This window comes from Tamandua tetradactyla, chromosome X, assembly GCF_023851605.1.
Source record: "Tamandua tetradactyla isolate mTamTet1 chromosome X, mTamTet1.pri, whole genome shotgun sequence".
NCBI classification, from domain to species: Eukaryota; Metazoa; Chordata; class Mammalia; order Pilosa; family Myrmecophagidae; genus Tamandua; species Tamandua tetradactyla.
Window position 1 is genome coordinate 121,845,864 of NC_135353.1, and position 24,183 is coordinate 121,870,046.

At 39.8% G+C, this 24,183-nt stretch overlaps 1 protein-coding gene and 1 pseudogene across 1 annotated transcript in view; one reads left to right on the forward strand and one right to left on the reverse strand.

The window, feature by feature from the left end:
- The window catches only part of LOC143672062 (putative protein SSX6), a 65,224-nt gene that overhangs the window by 9,081 nt on the left and 31,960 nt on the right, over window positions 1-24,183 (reverse strand). The window lies entirely within an intron of this gene.
- LOC143672061 (cell division control protein 42 homolog) overlaps window positions 1-24,183 on the forward strand; it is a 39,917-nt pseudogene that overhangs the window by 6,766 nt on the left and 8,968 nt on the right.

Consider the following 24,183-nt stretch of genomic DNA (forward strand, 5'->3'; position numbering starts at 1 on the left):
AACTTCAAGAACTTGCTTAAATAAATCAAAGAAGACCTAATTAAATGGAAGGGCACACCATATTCATGGATTGGAAGATTAAATATAGTTAAGATGTAAATTCTATCTAAATTGATTTATAGATTCAATGCAATACCAATTAAAATCCCAAAAACTTACTTTGCAGAAATAGAAAAACCAATAGCCAAATTTATCTGGAAGGGCAGGATGCACCAAATAACTAAAAATATCCTGAGAAAGAAAAATGAAGTTAGAGGTCTCACTCTACATGACTTTAAGGCATATCACAAAGCTACAGTGGTCAAAACAGCATGGTATAGGCATAAAGATAGATATACTGAACAATGGAATCAAATGGAGTGTTCGGATATAGACCCTCTCATCTATGGACAATTGATCTTTGATAAGGCAGTCACCAACTCATCTGGAACAGAAGAGTCTCTTCAATAAATGGCGCCTGGAGAACTAGATATCCACACGCAAAAGAATGAAAGAGAATCCATATCTCACACCCTATTCCAAAATTAACTCAAAATGGATCAGAGACCTAAACATTAGAGCTAAGACCATAAAACTTTTAGAAGAAAGTGTAGAGAAATCTCTTGTAAAACTTGTAACAGGAGGCAGTTTCCTAGATCTTACATCCAAAGCACGAGCATTGATGAAAGAAATAGATAAATTGGAACTCCTCAAAATTAAACACTTTTGCGCATCAAAGGATATTGTCAAGAAAGTAAAAAGGCAGCCTACACAATGGGAGACAATGTTTGGAAATGACATATCAGATAATGGTCCATATCCAGAATATATAAAGAGTTTGTTCAAATCAACAACAAGAAAACAAACAACCCAATTACAAAATGGGCAAAAGACATGAACACATACTTCTCAGAAGAGGAAATACAAATGACTAAAAGGCACATGAAAAGATGCTCGACTTCCTTGGCTATTAGGGAAATGCTAATCAAAACCACAATGAGATCTCATCTCACACCCACCAGAATGGCCATTATCAATAAAACAGGAAACGACAAGTGCTGGAGAGGATGTTGAGAAAGAGCCACACTTATCCACTGTTGGTGGGAATGTAAAATGGTACAACTACTGTGGAAGGCAGTTTGGCGGTTCCTCAGGAAGCTAAGTATAGAATTGCCATATGATCTGGCAATACCATTGCTACGTATCAATTCAGAGGACAGAGACAGAATAAAGTCATGAAGCATGTAACAACATGGATGGACCTTGAGGATAATACATTATGCTGAGTGAGATTAGCAAGAAACAAGAAGACAAATACTGTATGGTCTCACTGATATGAACTAACATTAATGAATGAACTTGGAGAATTTCAGTTAAGAACAGAGGTCTTCAGGAGATAGAAAAAAGGTAGATATTGGGTAACTGGAGCAGAAGGGATACAGATTATGCAACAGGACTGATTATAAAAATTCAGAAGTGGTTAGCACAATAATGCCTGATTGTATCACAATAAGTTAAGTACACTGAATGAAGCTGAATGTGAGAATGATAGAGGGAGGAAGGCTGGGGGACACATATGAAACCAGAAGGAAAGATAGACGATAAAGACTGAGATGGTATAATCTAGGAATGCCTAGAGTGTACAATGATAGCGACTAAGTGTACAAATTAAAAAATGTTTTTGCTTAAGAAGAACAAAGGAATGTCAATATTGCAGGACATTGAAAATAGATGGTCATTCATAATTTCTGCATGAGACTAAAGCAAGAGATGTTTATTTGGTTCAAAATTTATATTTTGACTAGTGCATTTCCTAATTTAACTTATGTGGACAGTTTAATTGAATGCCATAAATACATGGAACCTTGAATAGGACATGAGATTTTGTAGGTTTGTCCAGTGTGATGCCCCAATAAGTCCCAGAGTGATTTGAACAGTCAATAAAGAAGTATTTGCAAAGTCCCCTTGGGGGAAATAGGGAGAAAGGGGGAAAGTTCAGCGTCCCCATTTGGAAAATTTCTGATATTCTCGCAAGCAGTGGGGACAACCGAATCAATAGCCAAGCCCTAAATCTTGGGGTTTTTTCCTATGAAACTTATCCCCTCAAAGGATAGGCTAAGTCTAAGGCCTAAGAGTCACCCCCAGACAACCTTTTTGTTGCTCAGAAGTGGCGTCTCTCTCTCTGAGCCAACGTGGCAAGCAAACTCATATAAAAATATATAAAAGCCAATATATTTTAAGCTTGGTTCCCCCTATTTTTTTCCTATACCTCTTGACTCTGTTTGAAATCTCTCAGCCACTGACACTTTATTTTGTCTGATTTCACTCTTCCCTCTTTTGGTCAAGAAGGTTTTCTCAATCTCTTGACTCTGTGCACTGCTGCCAATACCCCGGCAGAGGTGCTGAGGTCAACATCGAATTTGAAATGTTTAAAGTGGATACAAAACTGTTTCAGCAATTCTGACAATTAAGTGCATTGTTGTGGGTGACGGTGCTGTTGGTAAAACATGTCTCCTAACATCCTACGCAATAAACAATTTTCCATCTGAATATGTACTAACTGTTTTTGACAACTATGCAGTCACAGTTACGATTGGTGGAGAGCCATATACTGTTGGACTTTTTGATACCGCGGGTCAAGAAGATTATGACAGATTATGACTGCTGAGTTATCCACAAACAAATGTATTTCTAGTTTCTTTTTCCGTGTTCTCTCTGTCCTCATTTGAAAATGTGAAAGAAAAGTGGGTACTTGGCATAACTCATCACTGTCCAAAGACTCCTTTCTTGCTTGTTGGGACCCAAAATAATCTCAGAGGTGACCCCTGTACTATTGAGAAACTTGCCAAGAACAAACAGAAGCCTATCACTTTGGAGACTGCTGAAATGCTAGCCTGTGACCTGAAGGTTTCAAATATGTGGAGTGTTCCACACTCACACAAAAAGGCTTAAAGAATGTATTTGATGAAGCAATATTGGCTGTCCTGGAGTCTCCAGAACCGAAATAAGGGCCGCAGGTGTGTGCTGCTATGGACATCTCTCCAGAGCCCTTTCTGCACAGCTGGTGTCAGCATCACACTAAAAGTAATGTTTAAATTTGAAAAAAAGAAGAAGAAGAAGAAGCTACCTCCTATAACTGGGTCTTGGAGACGTTTCCCTATATTTTCTTCTAAGAGTTTTATGGTACTAGCTCTTATATTTAGATCTTCGATCCATTTTTAATTAATTTTTGTATAGGGTGTAATATAGGGGTCCTCTTTCATTCTTTCGGCTATTGATATCCAGTTCTCTCGTGCCCATTTATTGAAAAAGACTATTCTGTCTCAATTCAGTGGATTTGGGGGACTTGTTGAAGATTACTTGATCATAGATTTGAGACGTATTTGTGAAAGTTCTGGTTCTTTAGTAGTTATTAATTTCCAGCTTCATTATGTTGTGGTCAGAGAAAGTGCTTTGAATAATTCCAATCTTATTAAATTTATAAATACCTGTTTTGTGCTCCAGCATATGACCTACCCTAGAGAACGTTTCATGAGCACTAGAGAAGAATGTATATCCTGGTGTTTTGGGGTGTAGTGATCTATATATGCCTTTCAGGTCCAATTCATTTATCAAATTGTTTAAGTTCTCTATTTGCTTGTTGATCCTCTATCTGGTTGTTCTGTGTATAGAGGAGACTGGTGTATTGAAGTCTCCCATTACTATTGTTGAAAAGTCTATTGCTCCCTTCAATTTTGCCAATGTTTTCCTCGTGTACTTTGGAGTGCCTTATTGGAAGCAAAAACATTTATGATTGTTATTTCTTCATGGTGAATTGTCCCTTTTATTAAAATGTAGTGTCCTTCCTTGTTTCTTATGACATCTTTGCATTTAAAGTCTATTTTATCTGCTATTAGTAAAGCTACTTCTGGTTTCTTTTGGTTATAGCTTGCATAGAAGATCTTTTTCCATCCTTTCACTTTCAATCTATTTATGTCCTTGGGTCTAAGATGAGTCTCTGGTAAGCAGCATATAGATGGATCCTGTTTTTTAACTCATTCTGCCAATTGGTATCTTTTAATTGGTGAGTTTAGTCCATTAACATTCAAAGTTATTAATGTAAAGACAGTTCTTGAATCTGCCATTTTATTCCTTTAGTTTACTTGTCAGATCTATATATTTTTGTCCTTTTCTCTCTCTTTTTATCCTTTAATTTACCCTACTGATACTCTTCAATTTTATACCCTCCTCCCTCTCCTATCTTTTTTATTTTCCAACCAGTAGAACTCTCTTTAGAATTTTTTTGTAGGGTAGGTCTCTTTTCACAAATTCTTTCAACATTTGTTTGTCTGAGATGATTTTAATCTCTCCCTCAATTTTAAAGGACAACTTGACTGGATAAAGGTTTCTTGGCTTGAAGTCTTTCTCATTCAGAATCTTAAATATATCATACCACTGCCTTCTCACCTCTATGGTGCCTTCTAAGTAGTCAGAACTCAGTCTTACGTGGTTTCCCCTGTAGGTAGTAGATAGCTTTTTCTCTTGCTGCTTTCAGCATTTTCTGCTTCTCTTCAACATTTGACAGTCTGATTGGAGTCTTGGAGTATGCTTTTTTTTTTTTTTTACATGTACAAGTCCAGTATTGCAGCATTTTTTTTTGTAATAAAAGTTTGGAAACCATTATTAAGGAACCTGTTATAAAAATTATGGAATAGCTATACAATGGAATAGAATGCATACTCTTTTTTGTGTTAATAAGAATGCTTTTATTAGAAATGACAAGAATACAACTCAAACTTACTTAAGGAAAAAGGGAAATGAATTGAAGGAGATGAACAACCAAACCACAAGGATACAGCTGATCCTCAAAAACAATTGAAATCAAGATCTTAAATAACTCCAGGATTCTTTTTCTCTTGCTCTCTCCCCAGCTTTCATATCTGTCTCTCTGAGTGTCAGTTTTATTCTTCCTTACTACTTCCCTCAGTAAGGTAGAACCCTGGCTGCTATTAGCTCCTGAGTTCAGATTTTGTGATTCCTGTTACCATATCCTCTCTGGATTAAATTCAAAATTCTCAAGGATGAGTTCTAACTGGCTGTTCTTGGATCAGGTAACCAACCTTGAGTCATGAACTGTGGCTAAAAGGCATGGTTGGTAAGATGGCGGCTCCTGTGCAAACCACATAATAGAGGGATTGGAATTGTGGGTTCCATTAGCAAGAGGCACTGTATCCAGAAAAAATAGGGGTAATGATATGACATTACATTAGATGGCTACTAAACAAACAAATCCTTTAGCAGAGTAGCTAGTTTATGGTAAATGCACAGCAAATAGCATCTTTTGACTGATTTAAAAATTGTCAGTATAATTATACTTAAAAAAGATAATACTGACTAAGTTTATTATCTTTTTTTTGGATTTCACTGATGATTTGATGTATGTGTGTTTTTTAATTTTTAAATTGATGTATATTATAGATTCACATACCATGTAATTATCCAAAGATATAATCAATGGTTTATAATATCATCATATAGCTGTGCATTTATCAAGTATGCCTATTTGGATTTATTCTATTTGGGGTTCGTTGGGTACCTTTGATTTGCATATTTATGTCTTCTATAAGGGTTGGGAAGTTTTCCCTCAATATCTCTTCTAGTAACCTTCCTAGTCCTTTACTCTTCTCTTCTCCTCCAGGGACACCTATGATTTTTATATTTGTGCTCTTCTTATTCATCATTTCCCTGAAATCCTGTTCCATTTTTTCCATCTTTCTTGCCATTTGTTCTTTTTTCCCATTCAAGTTCCATCATCCTTTCTTCTAGCTCACTTATTCTTTCTTCTTCCTCTTCAAATCTACTATTGCGTGTCTCTAGCGTATTTTAAATTTGGTCTACAGTATCTTTCTCCTCTGTGAGATCTGCTATTTTTCTATTTATTCTTTCAAATTCTTCCTTATACTCCTCCAGTGTCTTCTTGATATCCTTTTTTTATTTTTTGAAAACATTTTTATTGAGATAAGTCCTGAAACCTAGATGGCCCAGCCTCTCCGGAACATCAGTTAGTTCCATCTCCCTACCCCATGTTATTGATAGCCCCTTCCAACATGAAAAAGTTAGAATGGGCATAGCCCAAACACCCATAAGGTGGGATAGAAAGATCAAAGGTGACAGTGGGGTTATACAGAGAAGGTAGGGTTTAACAAATGAATATGGTTGCTGAATCATTAAATTGATATTTCTTTTAGTCTCCAGTATTTTAGAGCAGCTAGAAGTAAAAACCTAAAACTGTGAAACTGTAACCCATGTCAAACTCTGAAATATGTTCTACAACTAATTGTGGTGCTGTGCTTTGAAATTTATAGCTGTTTTGTATATGTGTTATTGTTCACAAAAAAGAAGGAAAAAGTCGATTGTGATGGATTGTAACCTATGTCTAACTCTGAAATATGTTCTACAACTACTTGTGGTGCTATGCTTAGAAATTTATTGCTTTTTTATATTTATGTTATTTTTCACAAAAAAAGAAAAAATTCCATTGTGATTATAAAAAATATTTATTCCTTCTAACCTCTTCTATTTGGGAGCAGCTAGAAGGAAAAACCTGAGATGATAGTACGGTAGCCCATGACAAACTCTGGGATCTGACCTGTAACTATTTTGAAAATTATTGCTTTTTTCTTTCATTGCTTTGTATATACGTTATATTATACAATACAAAAGTTTGAAAAAGTTTAAAAAAATGTTCGTATATGTCCCCAGAAACTTTGGGTATTTATGTGACACCTGAGGCTCAGACTTAGAGCTCTGAAGCTATGAAAGTCAGTAGTACATTATACAGGAACTGTTTAAAAAGTTGAAAAAGTGATCAGACTTTGGCTAGAGATATGAATGAAGCTGATCTGGATAGGGCTATGGTAAATCAGAAGACTGGGTAAAGGACGATATCATGCATGTTTTAAAAGTTCAACTTTTGTGTAAGACCAAAGGAGAGATGTTTATTTGGTGCAAAATTTATACTTTGGGTAGTGCAATTCCTAATTTAACTTGTATGGTCAGTTTAGTTGAACACCATAAGTACATGAAATCTTGAATTGAGCAGGAGACTTTGTCAGTTTGTCCGGGTTGGTGTGATGCCCGATATATCCCAGAGTAATTAGGGCAGTGAATAAAGAAGAATTTGCAAAGTCCCCTTGGGGCACTGGGGGTAAAGGAGAAAATATTCAACTTCCCCATTTGGAGAATTTCTGATATTCTCGCAAGCAGTGGGGACAACCAAACCAATCCAGCAAGCCCTCAATTTTTGGGTTTGGCCCTTTGAACCTTATTCCTGCAAAGGATAGGCTAAATCTACTTAAAATTAGGCCTAAGATTCACCCTTAGAGAACCTCTTCTGTGGCTTTGATGTGGCCTCTCTCTCTAAGCCAACTCAGCAGGTGAACTCACTGTCCTCCCCCTATATGGGAGGACAAATCTCCCTGGCAGTGTGGAACAGAAATCCCAGGATAAGCCAGAACCCAGCATTAAGGGATTGAGAAAGCCTTCTTGACCAAAAGAGGGAAGAGAGAAATGAGACAAAATGAAGTTTCAGTGGCTGAGAGATTTCAAATGGAGTCGAGAGATTATCCAGGATGTTATTCTTATGCATTGTATAGATGCCCCTTTTTAGTTCATGCTGTATTTGGAGTGGCTAGAGGGAAGTACCTGAAGCTGTTGATTGAGCTGTGTGCCTGTAGCCTAGATTCTTAAAGATGATTATATAAAGATATAACTTTTACAATGTGACTGTGTGATTGTGAAAACCTTGTGACTGATGCTCCTTTTATATACAATATTGAAAGATGAGTAAAAAATATGGATTAAAAATAAATAAATAATAGGGGGTACAAGTGTTAAAATAAATTGAGTAGATTGAAATACTGGTGAACGATGAAAGGGAGTGGTAAGGGATATAGAAAAAAATAGGGAGAACAAAGTTTAAAATCTATTGAGTAGATGGAAATAGTAGTGGTCAATGAGAGGGAGGGGTAAGGGGTATGGTATGTGTGAGTTTTTTCTTTTTTCTTTTTATTTCTTTTTCTGGAGTGATGCAAATGTTCTAAAAAATGATCATGGTGATGAATATACTACTATATGATGATATTGTGAACCATTGATTGTACACCATACACGGAATGTTTGTATGTTAAGAATGTTCATGTTTGTATGTTGTTTCGGTTTGATAATACAAAATAAATAAAAATAATAATATGGGGTAGGGAGATGAAACTATCTGATGTCCTGGAGAGGCTGGCCCCTCCAGGTTTCAGGACTTATTTGGTCCAGGGACCCATCTGGAGGTTGTAGGTTTCTGGAAAGTTACTCTAGGGCACGGAACCCTAGTGGAATCTTATATATTGCTCTAGGTGTTCTTTAGGATTGGCTAGAATGATCCTGGTTGGGGTTTGGTGCTTGGCTATTTGCAGCACCCGGCAGGGTGGGTGGTCTCAGCGGGCCAAGAAAAGCCTCTCATTCCTTCAGGGAACTAGCTCATTATGCCCACTGGGGAGGGGCGCCAGCAACCACAACTTGGACGACTCACAATTCTGAGCAGGATCTCGACCGTTACACCATTCGTGACTAGTGCACAATGTGCAACTGGTCACTGAAGTCCCTCAAACAGTTGTTTCATACAGTTGCCGGCCATTCACCAGCTACCCTAGAAGATAGACCAAATTCCATGCTGCCATCTTGTCCCACCTCTAAATAAGTTTTTATTATAAGACTTTTAAATTACAATCTTGAGCTAAAATTCCAGATAATTAAAGATGGAAGATGGAGTAGGAGGGGTAGGAAAGAGAAGAGAAGTTATTTTCTTTTTTTTTTTTTTGGAATTAAAGGTGTGTTTTTTTAAAAAAAAATTACAGGAAACACAAACATTCTTAATATGTGATTATTCCATTCTACATATATATTCAGTAATTCACAATATCACCACATAGTTGCATATTCATCATCATGATCATTTCTTAGAACATTTGCACTAATTCAGAAAAAGAAATAAAAAGACAACCGAAATAAAATGAAAACAGAAAAAAAACCATACACACCATACCCCTTACTCCTCCCTTTCATTGATCACTAGCATTTCAAACTAAATTTATTTTAACATTTGTTCCCCCTATTATTTATTTTTATTCCATATGTTCTACTCGTCTGTTGACAAGGTAGATAAAAGGAGCATCAGACACAAGGTTTTCCCAATCACACAGTCACATTGTGAAAGCTATATCATTATACAATCATCATCAAGAAACATGGCTACTGGAACACAGCTCTACATTTTCAGACAGTTCCCTCCAGCCTCTCCATTATATCTTGAGTAACAAGGTGATATCTACTTAATGCATAAGAATAACCTCCAGGATAACCTCTCGACTCTGTTTGGAATCTCTCAGCCATTGACACTTTGTCTAATTTCACTCTTCCCCCTTTTGGTTGAGAGGATTTTCTCAGTCCCTTGATGCTGAGTCACAGCTCATTCTCCAATTTCTGTCCCACATTGCCAGGAAGGTCCACACCCCTGGGAGTCATGTCCCACGTAGACAGGGGGAGGTTGGTGAATTTGCTTGTTGTGTTGGCTGGAGAGAGAGGCCACATCTGAGCAGCAAAAGAGGTTCTCTTGGGGGTGACTCTTAGGCCTAATTTTAAGTAGGCTTGACCTATCCTTTGTGGGGTTAAGTTTCATATGAACAACCCCCAAGACTGGGGGCTCAGCCTCTAACTTTGGTTGTCCACACTGCTTGTGAGAATATCAAGAGTTCAACTTGGGGAGGTTGAATTTTCCCCTATTCTCACCATTCCCCAAAGGGGACTTTGTAAATACTTTTCCAGTCACTGATCAAATCACTCTGGGATTCATCAGGGCATCACTCTGGGCAAATCAACAAGATCTGATGTCCTACCCATGGTTCCATGTACTTATGTCATTCAACCAAGCAATCTACTTAAGTTATATTAGTTAATATATAAATTTTGTACCAAATAAACATTTTTTTGCTTTAGTCTCACACATAAGTTGAAATTTTAACATATTAATTACCATCTATTTTCAGCACCCTGCAGTAATGACATTCCTCATGCAAAAACATTTTTTAAATTTGTACATTTAGTCACTGTCATTATACACTCTAGGCAATCCTAGATTATACCATCTCAATCTTTATTGTCTATCTTTCTTTCTGGTTTCATTTGTGCCCCCAGCCCTCCTCCCTCTATCGTTCTCACATTCAGCCTCATTCAGTGTTTTAACGTAATTGTATTATAGTCAGGTAGTAGGTAGTATTGTGCTGTCCATTTCTGAGTTTTTGCATTCAGTCCTGTTGGAAGTTATTTTCTTGTTCAGTGGATGGACATAGATTCTAATTAATAGTAGAATGGTAGAATCATTAGGAGCACTAGCCTTGAGAGAGCAAACTATGGAAACAAACTGCATGGGTTCAAATTATGGCTTCTCAACTTGCTAGCACTGTGCCTGTGTGTAAGTCACAAACTTTCTCAGCCTCAAGAGTAAACTTTTCTCAAGAGTAAACTGGGGACAGCTACAATATCTAACTCATAGAATCACTATGATGATAAAATGAGCTAGCATACATAAAGCACATAGGCCAGTACCTGTCATGTAGTATAAATGCTATAAATATATTTTAGTTGCTACTGCTGTTGTTACTATTATTAATGACTTAAAATGCTTATTCAAATGTAAATGCAAATCTGGTTCCAGTTGAAGATGGTGTACCATGTGGACTTCTTTCCCCACACCCAATCCTGCAGATGCCACAGAAGCCGTGAGGAGGTTGTTGGATTTCAGAACAGCTCCCAGCAACAAACTCATGATGGTTTGATCCTCAGTGGGGGATGAGATGGCCACATATAGAGGATCAGCTGAGGTGAAGCTTTCTAATTGTGTTCTTTTCTCGCCTCACATTTTCTGGAAGGCTCATTATCTGTCTTGTGAATATATGTATTAGTTTGTTAAATGTTGCTGGATGCAATATACCAGACATGGAATGGCCTTTAAAAAAGGAATGTATTAAGTTACAGTTTTACAGTTCTAAGGCCATAAAAACGTTCAAACTAAGGCATCTAGAGAAAGATACCTTAACTCAAGAAAGGCCTATGTCTGTCACATGGGAAAGCACATGGCTGGCGTCTTCTGATTCTTGTTCCTGATTCTGTGACTTCCAGTTTCTGATGCCAGTGGTTTCCTCTCTAAGCCTCTGTGGTCCTTCACTTAGCTCCTTCAGGACACAGGACACAACTCTGGGTTCTGGCTTGCTTAGTATCTCATGGGAAGGCATGTGTCAATTTCTGCTGGGCTCTGCATCTCCAAACGTCCATGTGTCTAGGTGTTTTCTCTCTCTGTTGGCACTCCAAGCATTTCCAAATGTTTGTATCTCTGTCAGCTTTGAAGCATCTGTGTTTTCTCCAAAATGTCTCCTTTTTTAAAGGACTCCAGTAAACTAATCAAGGCTGACTTTGAATCAGCAGAGTCACATCTCCATCTAATCAAAAGGACACATCCACAATTGCCCCACAAGATTGGATTAGGAAAAAGGCCATGGCTTTTCTAGGGTACATAAGAGCTTCAAACCAGAACAATACCACAGGCCAGAAAATTGGCAAGTTTGGTCCAGTGCCAACCTGATATGGCAAAATAACACTGAAGCATAGTGGGGTTGGAAGCTCATAGAAAAAGTTTGAGTCTGGCTGGCCAGTAAATGAGTATTCCCTCCTCATCTCTCCCTTCACTCTCTGAGCTAGCAGTTACAACAAAGCATAATATCCCTATCCCTTGTTCTCTACACATCCTATTTTTCTTTTCTTTCTTTCTTTCTCAGTTTCATTCACACACCATACAATCCATCCAAAATGTACAATCAATGGTACTTTGTATATTTGCATAGTTATGCATTCACCAACACAATCAATTTGAGAATATTCTCACTGCTCCAGAAAAAAAATCCCATACCTCTTATATTCCCCTATTATTGATGCTTAGCTTTTGTATAGTACCTTTGTTACAACTGATGAAAGAATATTACAATGTTACTGTTAACTACAATCCTTAGTTGGCATTAATTGTATTTTTTCCCATATACCTATACCTTGTACTAGTGATGTACAATTTAGTTCATGTAAGAACTTTCTTATGCTTGTACAATTAACTACAGTCATCATCTACAACAGGTTTTGCTATGTTGTACCGAGCCATGTTTTATCTTCTAGCTTTCCTTCTAATGACATACAGAACCCTGGACTTTCCCTTTCAACCATACTCACACTCAGCACTGTTAATTATACTTATAGTATTGTGGTACCATCGCCTCCATCCATTTCTGAACACTTACAATCAACCTCACTAAACATTCTGTACAACTTAAACATCATCTGCCCATTTTTTATCCTCTTTCTATCTCCTGCTAACCTATACTCTAGATTATAACTCCCAGAATTTGTTCATTAAAATTAGTTCATATTAGTGAGTGTTCTAGTTTGCTAGCTGCTGGAATGCAACATACCAGAGATGAATTGGCTTATAATAAAAGGGGATTTAATTCGTTAATTCTTCAGAGAAAAGGTAGCTAACTTTCATCTGAGGTTCTTTCTTATGTGGGAAGGCACAGGATGATCTTTGCTGGCTTTCTCTCCAGGACTCTGGGTTCCAACAACTTTCCCCAGGGTGATTCCTTTCTGCATCTCCAAAGGCCTGGGCTGAGCTGCAAGTGATGAGATGAGGCATGCCGAGCTGCTTGGGCTGTGCTACGTTGAGCTCTCTCATTTAAGCACCAGCCAATTAAGTTAAACGTCATTCATTGCAGCAGGCACGCCTCCTAGCTGACTGCAGATGTAATCGGCAACCGATGAGGTTCACATGCCATTGGCTCATGTCCACAGCAACAGAACTAGGTGCCTTCACTTGGCCAAGTTGACAACTGAATCTAACTACCACAGTGAGACTATACAACATCTGTCCTTTTGTGTCTGGCTTATGCCACTCAACATGATGTCCTCAAGTTTCATCCATGTTGTTGCATGCTTCAGGACTTAATTCCTTCTTACAGCTGCAGAATATTCCGTTGAACATATATACCACAGTTTCCTACACACCCTCTTTAGGTTGCTAAGGCAGAAGTCCTAGAAGCTTCCCTAGGGAGTCATAGGCTTGGGAGGGAAATGAAGAAGGATTGCCTGAGCCCATGTGGCATCTCAAGATGCACCCTTCTCTAAGACTTACCAATCTTCCAAACTCTTATGAGTGTCCAGGCTTACAAATCTCCCCAGGACTGAAAAGCTATACAGAAAAATTTACTAGAGATACTGGATATGAAAGAGAAAGATCAATTGCTCAAGTAAATAACTCAGTGGATAGGTTGAATATTAGAACGGATGCAGTTGAAAAGCAGTTACTAAACTGAAGAAAAGAGTCTGAAGAACTCTCATAGAAGTCACCAGGTATGGATGGAGATAGAGTAAATGAAAGAAAAGTTAATTAACAGGGAGGCTACAAACATAAATGTCAAAATTCATCTAATAATAGCTTCATAAGGAGAGAGCATGGTGATCGGAAACGAGGAAATACTTAAATCATTACTGAATGAGAATTTCTCAAAATTAGATAAAAGACCTCATTTTTAAAGGGATTATAGCATGCTGAACAGAATGGATAAAACACACACATATACGCACTTCTAGACACAATGACATTTAAGAATATGCAAGACAGAGAAAATTTTTAAGACTGCAAGAGAGAAATCACGGGTTACTTGTGATTATAATTACATATGAATAAAGTGATAGCAGACCTTTCAAACACCACACTGGAAGCATGAAGACAATGGTGTGGTAATTTCACAATGTTGAAAGAAATAAACTTTTATAGAGGGTAGAATAAAGTCAGTCTGAGGCATACAAAGTCTCAGAAGATTTAAGACAGCATGCTTTAAGAAAGCTTAAGCAATAAAGACAACAGTGAAATCAATGCGTGATGAAAGAGAATTTTTGTGCATTGCTACTCAGGAATTAACTTTAATTAACCATTCACCATTGGTATGACATATTTAAAGGTTTCCCCCCAAGTCAAATGATATACTGACTCTAAGCCAACTTGGTAGGTGAACTCACTGCCCTTCCCCCTCATGGGACATGACTCCCAAGGGTATAAATCTTCTGGCAAGATGGGACAGGACACCTGGGATGAGATAGGACCCAGAATTACAGGATTGAGAAAACCTTCTTGACCAAAAAGGGGAAGAGAGAAATGAGACAGAATGAAGTTTCAGTGGCTAAGAGATTTCAGAGTTGAGAGCTTATCCTGAAGGTTATTTTTATGTATTATATGAGTATCCCTTTTTAGTTGATGGTGTGTTGGAGTGGCTAGAGGGAAGTACCTGAAACCTGAAACTGTTGAACTGTGTTCCAGTAGCCTTGATTCTTTTTTTTTTTTTTTTTTTTGCATGGGCAGGCACCAGGAATCGAACCTGGGTCTCTGGCATGGCAGGCGAGAAATCTGCCACTGAGCCGTGGTTGCACCGCCCCCTTGATTATTTTCTTTTTTTTTTTTTTAGTGTTTTTCATATTGTGAAATATATCATATATGAAAAAGCAATAAATTTCCAAGTACATTTTAATAAGTAGTTATAGAACAGATTTTAAAGTTTGGTATGGGTTATACAAATCCATGATTTTTCATTTTTTCTTCGAGCTGCTCCAAGACACCGGAGACTAAAAGACATATCAATATAATGATTCAACAGCCATACTCATTTGTTAAATCCTATCATCTCTGTCATACTCCTACTTCTCTTTTTTTCCTTATTTTGTGATAAATAACATATATACAAAAGAGCAATAAATTTTAAAGTCCATCACAGCAATTAGTTGTAGAAAAAATTTCAGAGTTTGGAATGGGTTAATTTCCGTAATTTCAGGTTTTTACTTCTGGCTAAGTAAAAGGTACTGGAGACTAACGGAAATATCAATATAATGACTCAGCAATCATACTCATTTGTTAAATCCTACCTTCTCTGTATAACTCCGCTATCAGCTTTGATCTTTCTACCCTACTCTTTAGGGGTATTTGGGCTATGCCCATTCTACCTTTTTCATTTTGGAAGGGGCTGTCAATAATACGGGGTAGGGAGGTGGAACTAGCTGATATTCTGGATAGGCTGGGCCCTCTAGGTTTCAGGACTTATCTGGTCCAGGGATTCATCTGGAGGTTGTAAGATTCTGGAAAGTTACTTCAGTGCATGGAATCTTTGTCGAATCTTATATATTGCCCTAGGTGTTCTTTAGGATTGGCAGGAGTGGTTTTGGTTGGGGGTTGGCAAGTTATGATGGTAGCAATGTCTAACTGAAGCTTGCATAAGAGAACCTCCAGAGCAGCCTCTCGACTCTATTTGAACATTCTTAGCCACTAATACCTTATTTGTTACACTTCTAGTAGCCTTGATTCTTAGAAAATGATTGTATAACTATATAGCTTTTACAATGTGACCGTGTGATTGTGAAAACCTTGTGTCTGATGCTCCTTTTATCCAGGGTATGGACAGATGAATAATAAAAAATGGATAACAATAAATAAATATTAGGAGGGGATAAAAGGTAAAGAATTGGGTAAATTGAAATACTAGTGGCCAATGAGAGTGAGGGGTATGGGGTGTGGGATATATGAGGGTTTTTTTTTTATTAAAAAAATTAACTAACACAACATTTAGAAATCATTCCATTCTACATATACAATCAGTGATTCTTAATATCATCACATAGATGTATGATCATTCCTTAGTACATTTTCATCGATTTAGAAAAAGAAATAGCAAGATAAGAGAAAAAGAAATAAAATGATAATATAGAGAAAAATAAAAATAAAAAATACAAAAAATATATTAAAAAAGTATAGCTCAGATGCAGCTTCATTCATTGTTTTAACATGATTACTTTACAATTAGGTAGTATTGTGCTGTCCATTTTTGAGTTTTTGTATTCAGTCCTGTTGCACAGTCTGTATCCCTTCAGCTCCAATTACCCATTATCTTACCCTATTTCTAACTCCTGATGGTCTCTGTTACCAATGACATATTCCAAGTTTATTCTCGAATGTCGGTTCACATCAGTGGGACCATACAGTATTTGTCCTTTAGTTTTTGGCTAGTCTCACTCAGCATAATGTTCTCTAGGTCCATCCATGTTATTACATGCTTCATAAGTTTATCTTGTCTTAAAGCTGCATAATATTCCATCGTATGTATATACCAAAGTTTGTTTAGCCACTCGTCTGTTGATGGACATTTTGGCTGTTTCCATCTCTTTGCAATTGTAAATAATGCTGCTATAAACATTGGTGTGCAAATGTCCGTTTGTGTCTTTGCCCTTAAGTCCTTTGAGTAGATACCTAGCAATGGTATTGCTGGGTCGTATGGCAATTCTATACTCAGCTTTTTGAGGAAGTGCCAAACTGCCTTCCACAGTGGTTGCACCATTTGACATTCCCACCGACAGTGGATAAGTGTGCCTCTTTCTCCACGTCCTCTCCAGCACTTGTCATTTTTTGTTTTGTTGATAATGGCCATTCTGGTGGGTGTGAGATGATATTTCATTGCGGTTTTGATTTGCATTTCTCTAATGGCCAGGGACATTGAGCATCTCTTCATGTGGCTTTTTGCCATTTGTATTTCCTCCTCTGAGAGGTGTCTATTCAAGTCTTTTTCCCATTTTGTAATTGGGTTGGTTGTCTTTTTGTTGTTGAGTTGAACAATCTCTTTATAAATTCTGGATACTAGACCTTTATCTGATATGTCATTTCCAAATATTGTCTCCCATTGTGTAGGCTGTCTTTCTACTTTCTTGATGAAGTTCTTTGATGCACAAAAGTGTTTAATTTTGAGGAGCTCCCATTTATTTATTTCTTTCTTCAGTGCTCTTGCTTTAGGTTTAAGGTCCATGAAACCGCCTCCAATTGTAAGATTCATAAGATATCTCCCTACATTTTCCTCTAACTGCTTTATGGTCTTAGACCTAATGTTAGATCTTTGATCCATTTTGAGTTAACTTTTGTATAGGGTATGAGATACGGGTTCTCTTTCATTCTTTTGCATATGGATATCCAGTTCTCTAGGCATCATTTATTGAAGAGACTGTTCTGTCCCAGGTGAGTTGGCTTGACTGCGTTATCAAAGATCAAATGTCCATAGATGAGAGGGTCTATATTTGAGCACTATGAGGGTTTTTTAAATTTCTTTTTCTTCAGTGATGAAAATGTTCTAAAAATGATGATGGTGATGAATATACAGCTATGTGATGATATTGTGAGCCATTGATTGTATACCATATATGGACTATATGTGTGTGAAGATTTCTCAATAAAAATATTTTATAAAAAGGAGAAGGAGGTGGTATAACAGAGAAAATGGGATTTAACAAATGAGTATAGCTGCTGAATCACTAGATTAATATTCCTTCTAGCCTCTAGTGTTTTTGAGCAGCTAGAAGGAAAAATATGAGAGGATGGTATGGTAGCCCATGACAAACTCTGGGATCTGTTGTGTAACTACTTGTTGACATGCACTTTGAAAATTACTGCATTTTTCTTTCTGTGCTTTGTGTATATATTATATTTTATAATAAAAAGTTTAAAAGTAAAAAAATGATATGCTGAATTTTTAAATTCAGACAGTTGTTTCTGATATTTGCTTTGTTATTTTACCATACAGACTTGCTGGTTATTTAGATGGCTGCAAACTAAAGAAAGGCAGAAATGGCAATAGGGATGGGCCATTCCAGTGCTACTATAAAAGTGTAATGAAAGGGGGAAACTGTAAGGGTGAATAAAAGTAAAATTTAAATTTCCCTGTTGGGACTGTGCCCCCCTTCCCTTTTCTTAGAGCATTTTCTTGAAAAATCTAGTACTTGTAAATCCTTCCTCTGTCCTTTTGATATCCATGTGAATAATTTTATAAAGCTAAATAAGCCTCCTGCTAACCTTATATAACCCTGAAAGGTTTCTTTTAAGGGCCTGGAAGCCATCTTTTTGAATGTAAACATCAAGGAAGATAGCACCCAATCTCCTTGATCAGTTGTTCCAAGCCATAAGTACTTGCATGTCATAGAGATTAAGAGTTTTATTCTTCCTTTGGACAAAGTTGGTTAATTGGAGTAGCATAGATGAGTACTTCAATTACAAGGTAAATTTAGTTGCACTGTGAAGTAATGCATAGCAAGTGGTGCTATGAAATCTGTAACATGAGACAAATTACCATTAATCTTAAATACAAGTATAAAAATGGATTGGCTGAGCAATATATAAAGGGTGAGATTTTATTCTGGTTTTGCAATCTCAGTAGCAGATTGCCTGTGATATATCACAGTCTGGTTTAATGCTTATTCAATAAGAAGCATTATGTTCTCTTTTTCTACAAATAAGCATTTGTTCTCTTTTCCACATTTGTGGAGAGGATTTTCTGGGTTGGCAAGAGATTTTATTTTAAAATTTCCCCCAACCGTGTCCACAACTTTATGGAACAAAACTATGGTAGATGCCAATATTGAAGGTGAGCAGGGGAACAGAAGGAGGTGAGTACAGGTTAAGGGTCTTTACTTGTTTAAGGGGGAAGATATTAGACAGATAGAATTTTGAGACATTGAGTATATATAGTGGATTTTGAAATTTTAGGATAATCACCAGAGGAATAAAAATAGAATATAGACTATTGTATTTCAATGATTCTAAGATGCCTATTTTCCCATATTTTAACATCTCTGAAATGAGGATGCATCTTACAATCAGTGACATAAATTATGTCCCTAGTGGTACATAAAATAATTTTGTGTTTTATAATTGATGGAAACTTAGATTCTATAAAATGCAGAATAGCTCTTAAATGAGCAAAAGACATTTTCACATATCCAATGGAAGTTAGGAAGAAAGGTAGTGGGCAAAAATAAATATTTGTATATATTTCTTTTACCTCCACCAGTCTCCCCTCTATTTTGCAGACTGGCCCTCCCCAAATCTGGGCTCATCACTTGGTGCCATCAAATGTACAGATACATCGAATGGCTGAGGCAGAAAAAAGCAGTTTATTTATGCTGACAGGAGAGTAGGGGAAGGTTTCCAAAATCTGCCTCTCCTTAGTGATTTTTCAATTGGATTTTGTACACATTAGAGACAAAGAAAGATAATCATCTTGGGTAACAGGTAACAGGGGTCTAGAAAACTTCATTAGTTCCTTATCTCAGTTATTTAGTACTTCCTTTAGGATTTACATACTCTGTGACACCTAGGACATGATACCTTCAGGTCTGGAACAATAGATGAAAGATTATTCATATCTGGGTGCAGACTTTACATTTAGATATTGCTCCTTTGTAAGACCAAGAGCTCACATTCACAGCTTGCTTATAGTTTTAAGATTACATTCAAAGGGTTACTGCTACAATTAAATCTTCAATAAATGAGCTTTTTGTTATTATTGCCTTGTGAAGTGCTATCTCACTGAGATATCTCCTCTGCCTGATGCCTAAAATCTCTCCATTTAAATGCCATTCCTTTAGCTAAGGTTTTTCAATTTTGGGACCATTGACGTTTTGGGCCTGGTAATTCTTTTCTTGGGGGTGGGTGGGTGGGGGTGGAGTCTGTCCTGTGCATTGTAGAATGCTTAAGCAGCATCCCTGGCCTCTCTATCCACTAGCTGCAAACCCTCAACCACCGTCACCCCCAGTTGTGGTAACCACAATTGCCTCCAGACATTGCCAAATATTGCTGCCACCCTCCCACCCCCACCCCCTATCCTTGAGACATCAGACCTGGCCTTTTAAATTGAATTTTTATTAAAAATTTTTTATTGCATAATATACATACAAAGCAAAGGGGTATTTGGGCCATGGCCATCCTAACTTTTTCATGTTGGAAGGGGCTGCGGATAATTTGGGATAGGGAGATTGAACTGGCTGATGTTCTGGAAAGGCTGGGTCCTCTAGGTTTCAGGACTTAGCTAGTCCAGGGACCCATCTGAAGGTTGTAAGTTTCTGGAAGGTTACCCTAGTGCATGGAAACTTTCTAGAATCTTATATATTGCCCCAGGTGTTCTTTAAGATTGGCTGGAATGGTTTTGGTTGGGGTTTGGGAAGCTATGCTAGGAAGCAATGTCTAACTGAAGCTTGTGTAAGAGTGACCTCCAGAGTAGCCTCTTGACTCTATTTGAACTCTTTCAGCCACTGCCTACTTTATTAGTTATACTTCTCCACCTTTTGGTCAGGATGGAATTGTTGGTCCCACAGTGTCAGGGCTGGACTCATCCCTGGGAGTCATCTCCCATATCACCAGGGAGCCTTTCACTCCTGGATGTCATGTCCTACGTAGGGGGGAGGGCAATGATTTCACTTACAGAGTTGGGCGTAGAGAGATTGAAGCTACAGCTGAGCAACAAAAGAAGAAGTAACTATAGGCTTACCTATAGGTAGGCTAAGCTTCTCTGCTACCTATATAAGCTTCACAAGAGTAAGCCTCAAGATCAATGACTTGGCCTATTGATTTGGGTGTCCCTAATGTTTCACATATATCCAGGGTTTCCCCAGTGGTAAAGTGTGGAGAGCCGCCTCCCGGGTCTGGCCTAGTGGACACGCTGCGGCCTGCTCTAGAGTTCCCCCCCGCCCATCGAGTGAGTCAAGATGGCGCCCGCATCCTGTTTCCGCGTATGACGCACGTGCCCACCAACCCTATCTTCCAATCACCTCTGTATACGTGGCACTAACCTATTGGGTTTGGGCACAGTATATAAGAGGTTACCCGGACAGGGTGGGGGGAGACGACCCATAGGGAGCCGTACCTGACGGCCGCATAGAGGTTGTTCCCCCGCGGGGTATTCTGTCCCGCGCGGAATTTGTAACAGAGCTTGCAAGCTTAGCTCCAGTAAAGGTCTGTGCTCACAACTGCAGCATGTCTCGAACCCGTGTCTGTCACTTGAGTCGGTTTGTCTGCGTCTGTCTCTCTCTCCCTCCTGTTCCCTCCGCCGGCCGGGGACCAGAAGCTGAGCGAGACGGCGCCGGACAAGTGGTGGCCCGTACGGGGACCCTCCTCTCTCGACACCTCTTCTGCAAGGAGAGCCGTACTGTCTCTTCTTGAACTGAGAAGGACGTGCATCCTGAGCTCGCAGCGGACTTCCCGCGCCTGATCACCGCGAGAAGGTGAGTACTTCTTATTACGTGAGAGTTAAGGCCCGCGGGCTTTCAGGTAGCCCCGGGGACTCGGAAGAGCTCTCCGAGTGATTAAAGTACAGTGCCGACTGCAAACATGGGGCAGTCCGGAAGTTTACCTTTGTTAGCTCCCTTAAAGACCCTTTTAGCGGACGGCTCCTGTGAAAGTGAGCCGCCCACTTGTAAGCCGCCAGAGTCTGGCGCTAGTTCAGACGACTCTGACTCAGAGTCAGATGGTGACGAGGCCGAGAGTGCAGGCGCACCTCTGCTGATCGATCTGGGGGGGCTCCCGGTCTCGCCCCCGCTGCCCTCCGCCCCGCCCGCGCCTACCGCTGCGCCCCTAGAGACGCGGCGCCTTCCGGTGGATGGTAGGCAAGGGCTCCCTCGAGTGGCAGCATCAGGTAATTCCGTCTGCCCTCCATTGCGAGATCCGGAGCCCCCTGCAGGCTGGTCATGGGAAGGGCAGTTACAGCCGTACCCCCCGCCTGCGTACGCGAGCCCTCGAGACCTTACGTCACCAAGTGATGGAGGGAGACATTTCTGGAAATGGAACCCCTTTTCAGCCTTTAGACCTTTCGGTATGATGGGTGGTTACCAGCCGCTTAAGCCAGAACCAGTCTCAGAGACGTACCCGGTTATTATCAATCCCCAAGGTAATAACCAGTATGAGCCATATGATTACAAAGTTTTAAGGGAATTGAGGCAAGCTGTCCATCAGTATGGCCCCAATGCTCCTTTTACCTTGAATATGGTTGAAAACCTTTCCACCCTGAATCATACGCCCGCAGATATATATCAGCTGGCCCGTGCTTGCTTGCCCCAGGGCCGATACATAGATTGGAAAGCATGGTTCGAAGAGTTAGCGGAGGAGCAAGCTGCGAAAAACGCAGCGGGGAGACATGGCGGATGGAATGCAGATATGCTATTGGGGAAAGGTGCCCACTCCCAGAATCCAACAGGGTTCCCTCAAGAAGTCTACGCCCAGATTTTCCGTTGTTTCGTAGGAGCCTGGAAAAAGCTGACAGGTGAGGGAGAGGCTCAAGCCTCACTCAGCAACATACATCAGGGCCCCACAGAACCCTTCGTGGATTTTGTAGCCAAAATGCAAACTGCGGCTGAGAGAATTTTCTCAGATCCAGGAGTGGCAGAGACTGTAGTTAAACAAATGATATTTGAGCAGTGCAACAAGGAATGTAAAGTTATCCTAGCACAAAACAGAGGAAAAAACCTGACGGAATGGGTTCGGCTCTGCAGAGATGCTGGTAGCCCGTTAACTAATGCAGGTCTAGCTGCCATGCTAGCCAGCTCCTTACAAGTAGCTGCAAAGAAATCCAAAGACCTAGGAACAAAGCCAAGAGGATGTTATCATTGTGGCCAGTTGGGACACATTAAGAGAAACTGTCCCAATAAAGGCCAACCACCTGCCACTCAACAGTTTGGTAGACCATATGCGGCAACCAGGCTATGTGGCCGTTGCCACAAGGGACCCCATCGCGCAGAAGACTGTAGGTCAGCCTTCAATGCGCAGGGTGTGCGCCTTTCTGGCCGTCCTGAACAGGACCCAAAAAACGGGCAGAGGGGGTCCACCCTTTCGGTGGACCCCCCTGCATGCCATCCGGCGACACAACACCCGTCCAAATTCGCGCATCCCCTGGATCAGCAGGACTGGACCTCTGTGCCACCTCCAGACTCGTACTGACCCCCTCCATGGGTGTCCAGTTGATAGGGACCTCCTTTAAAGGGCCCTTACCAACGAAGACTGTTGGGCTCATAATAGGGAGGGCATCCACAGCCCTGAAAGGACTAACAGTCATACCAGGCGTTGTAGATTCAGATTTCACAGGTTACGCCCAAATTATGGTACAATCTCAGCAAGGTACTCTGGTCATTGCAAAAGGTGATAAGCTGGCACAGCTCTTGCTCTTACCCAGCTTACATACATTCTTTCCGAGTAGACCCAGACAGAGAAGAGATAAGGGATTTGGGTCTTCTGGAGAAGTTTTTGAGGGCCTCCATATGTCTCTGGAGTCTCGACCCATGCTGACTATTAAGGTACAAGGCAGATCCTTCCTGGGCCTGCTAGATACCGGGGCCGATCGATCAATTATAAGACAACAAGACTGGCCCTCCACCTGGCCGACGTGCAAGGCGGAGGACACCATTAGAGGAATAGGCCAGGTCTCAGCACCCATGCTGAGTGCCACTGCCCTCCACTGGGCAGATGAGGAAGGACATCAAGGTAGTTTTCAGCCTTATGTATTAGCCCTGCCCGTTTCCCTGTGGGGAAGAGACATTCTAACCCAGATGGACGTTACCTTGACCAGTGGCTGCTCTCCAACTTCTAAGCGCTTGTTAAAAGGAATGGGATATGTCCCCGGCAAAGGCTTAGGAGCCTCATTGCACGAGCGCGCAAGGCCTATACAAGCTGTCTCCAATTCTGACAGACGAGGCCTGGGTTTTTCCTAGGGGCCACTGAGGAGAGATTCCCACCCACACCTATAAAACTAAGGTGGAAAACTAAGACTCCAGTCTGGGTGCCTCAGTGGCCCTTATCACAGGAAAAACTCTCAGCATTACACACTCTAGTGTCAGATCAGCTAAAAAAGGGCCACATCATTCCCTCCACATCACCTTGGAACACCCCTATTTTTGTCATAAAGAAAAAATCAGGCAGATGGAGATTGTTACATGATTTAAGAGCCATTAATAATTGCATGGAGTCCTTAGGACCTGTTCAGATGGGGTTGCCCCTTCTCTCAGCTCTGCCAGAGCATTGGTCTATTTTCATCTTAGACATCAAAGACTTACTAAAGAAACAGAAAGGGGGAATAGGTCACGGCCTGTCCCCAAAGGCTCAACTGCCTATAGCCTTGTTTACGTACAATTTTTTAAATGAAAATTCACAGGGAATGACACCTGCCCTTCAACACACCACTCCGAGTCCTCCACATAGAGGTCTAGTTCGATGGAAGGATGTCCTGTCGGGACAGT